This window comes from Belonocnema kinseyi, chromosome 4 (genome assembly GCF_010883055.1).
Source record: "Belonocnema kinseyi isolate 2016_QV_RU_SX_M_011 chromosome 4, B_treatae_v1, whole genome shotgun sequence".
In the NCBI taxonomy this organism is placed as follows: domain Eukaryota; kingdom Metazoa; phylum Arthropoda; class Insecta; order Hymenoptera; family Cynipidae; genus Belonocnema; species Belonocnema kinseyi.
In genome coordinates this window covers 70,029,847-70,032,042 of record NC_046660.1, presented here as the reverse complement: position 1 = coordinate 70,032,042, position 2,196 = coordinate 70,029,847, and positions in this window count along the sequence as shown.

Below are 2,196 nucleotides of genomic sequence, written 5' to 3'. Positions count from 1 at the left end.
AATTATAAATTCTTCAATTTTGAGGAAATATTTGAATTTTTACATTAAATTTCCACCTTTAATTTAAAACTTTTCAAGTCGATGTTGCATACTCAAATTATCAATTATGTAATCTCGAGTGTTTAAATTTCGTAGTACCTATTTAATTTTTTAAACGCTGAAATTTCGAATTCCTAGAACTTTCTTTTATTTCGAAAGATTAATGTAGTTTTGCCAAAAATCAGATCTCTGATCCAAATAATTTTTCTATTATTTTAAGAATCGAAATAATATTACTAATGATTTCATTTCAAATAAAATACATTAGGTTTGATGAAAAAATTTTAAAACATAAAAAAAAAACTTTATATTAACCATGTTTTTGCCATTCAATTGTTTGTCACTCTATTCGTCCTAATTTTTGCTAAATAGTTGAATTAAAACAATGATTCTTGAATCAGGTTTCAGTTGGTCTATATTTGGAATGAAGTCTATTTTTATTGACTTTGACATTTTCACTTTTAATAATAAAAGAAACAAAAGCAGATCGTTAAATAGCACGTAATAAAATGTTTATGGAATTTTCTGCAATATTTACTATTGCATAGAATCTTTAAATATTTTATTAGGTGCTGCAGAACTGTATGTTTCTTGGTGAAAATTCAAGCTCTTAAAAAATATACTTGATTCCATATTGCATGGAGCAGTCGATTTGTAATATTTTAATTTGAACTGTCGCAGTTTTTGGAAAAAATGTTGTATTTTCTCTTTTACCAGCGATAAACTATTTAAATCAGTTTAAAAATTTTGCATTCTTAAAGGAGATTTCAAATTGTGCTATTTGACATTCGATTTTATTTGTTTAGAAATTGATCAATTTTGAACGCTTCTATATAGTTATAGAATAATTCCAAATAAATGATTAAATTTCAAAGTTAACGCTTAAAGATATGCTATTCGAAAAAATTCGCATTGCAAATTGTGCGATAATTGCAATATTTCAGAATTGCTCTATCATTAAAGGCTTGCTATTAACAAATGCGAAATTTATGATTCATTGTGGAAACCTTCATGTAGTTTTGCTGCCAAAAATCAAATATCTGAAAAAAATAATTTTTTATGATTTCAAGAATCAAAATAATATTACAGATGATTAAATTTCAAATAAAAATAATTTATGTTTAACAAATTTTAAAACTTACAAAAACATGTATTTTTAAGAGTATTTCCATTTTTCCCGGGCAAAAACATAATCTACAAGTTTACAGTTTTCATTTTAACCGTAGAAACAATTATTTACTTATTTTCAAACATCGAAGTCTAAGAGTTGTAGGAAATGTTTCTCCGAAAAATCCGCAATTTAATACATAATTTAATCAAATTCGACTATTTTTAAAATATTATTGAGAAGCCGCAGTAAAAAAATTCAATTACAAGAAAATGTCGTTAAAATAATTAATTATTGTAAGTTTTAAACTTTTGTCAAGCAAAATAATGTTTTTATTTTCATAAAACATCACTTAGATTATACTTTTAATTCTTAAAATAAGAAATAACTTTTGTTTTTCAGAGAACTGATTTTTGACACGACAGCTTCTTTAACCCTTAAACGGCCAAAACGCCACTACCGGAACACAGCTTTTCAACAGCCAACAACTAAGACTATTCGACACTAGAAAAAATTGAGACACATATATTTTTATTGCCTAAGATCTCCCCTTTCCGATGGTGTCAATGAAATTCCTCAAAAAATTTTCTTATCATCCCAAAATGCAGTTTAAACAAAAAAAAACGTGCTTTTTCGTGCCTATTTTTTTTGTGAACCATTTTCCAAAGCTTTTCGAGTCTGTAATTAACATGGAATCTCACTAACCGGTGGAATAAATGTCTAAACTTTGAGAATCCATGGTTCAAAGATCGATTTTTCGTTTTAGTATTTTCAAAATGGCGTCTTAATGGAAAAATTTTTGTGAAAACATTCATGAATTTTTTTACAATAAACGATGCGCTTTTCGGAAAAATCATCGAAGATAAAAAGTTCTTGTAATCAGCCGAGAAATACGCCTGAATTTTTTCGAAGCGTTTTGAGCAAAATTTTGGATTTTGCGTATGAACATTTTTTGCAAAATTCAAAATTTTGCTCAAAACGCTCCGGAAAAATTCAGGCGTATTTCTCGGCTGATTACAAGAACTTTTTATTCTTGACAAATTTTCCGA